At 45.9% G+C, this 724-nt stretch overlaps 1 non-coding gene across 1 annotated transcript; it reads right to left on the bottom strand.

Moving 5' to 3' along the window:
• Positions 1 to 330: 330 nt before the first annotated feature.
• On the bottom strand, positions 331 to 436 carry LOC141615850 (small nucleolar RNA R71). The gene has a single exon (XR_012530243.1). It is a non-coding gene; the product is annotated as a small nucleolar RNA R71 (small nucleolar RNA).
• Between the last annotated feature and the right edge of the window lie 288 nt (positions 437 to 724).

Below are 724 nucleotides of genomic sequence, written 5' to 3'. Positions count from 1 at the left end.
CCAAGCGTTTTAACCTCCAGACGGAGGACGGCAGCACCTTTGATATCAGACCGTCCTACATAAATCTGGTGAAGAGAAATCTATATAGGGGTGTGGCGGGTGAATACCCAAGGAAGCACATGGAGGTCTTTACTGATTTTTGTTCTACTATTCCCGCTACAAAGGGAGTAACTCAAGACAAGATTAAGGGGGTGCTCTTTCCTTTTTCTCTGACTGACTCAGCCCGTGAGTGGTTGACCGATTTGGACCGAAGAGCTGCTAGGATCACCAGCTGGGAGACTCTCGCGCTTGCTTTCTATAAAAGATATTTCCCTCCGCAGCGCACTAATCAGCTGAGGGGAAAGATTACCAGTTTTAAGCAGGAACCCGATGAGACATTCTATGAAGCTTGGTGTCGGTTCAAGAAATTGGTGAGGTCTCTTCCTCATCACGGGTTTGATCAATGGTTTTTATGCAACTAATTTTATAATGGGTTGTACGATGACCATAGAGCTATTCTGGACGCCTCATCCAAAGGTGGATTTCAGAAGAATATTGATGACTATAAGGGATGGGGCATTATTGAGGAGATGGCAACCCTTTGTCCCACGGAATGGTATTCGAACGGTCCATTCAGTTGATAAGGCAGTTCTGGCTCAGCTTGAAGCCATGAATTCCCGGTTCGATAGAATGGAGATGCAGACTGCTGGAGATCAACAGACAGTTCATCTGTTGACTAGATATG

The sequence above is a fragment of the Silene latifolia genome, chromosome 11, assembly GCF_048544455.1.
Source record: "Silene latifolia isolate original U9 population chromosome 11, ASM4854445v1, whole genome shotgun sequence".
NCBI classification, from domain to species: domain Eukaryota; kingdom Viridiplantae; phylum Streptophyta; class Magnoliopsida; order Caryophyllales; family Caryophyllaceae; genus Silene; species Silene latifolia.
This window is presented reverse-complemented; position numbering and strand designations above follow the sequence as displayed.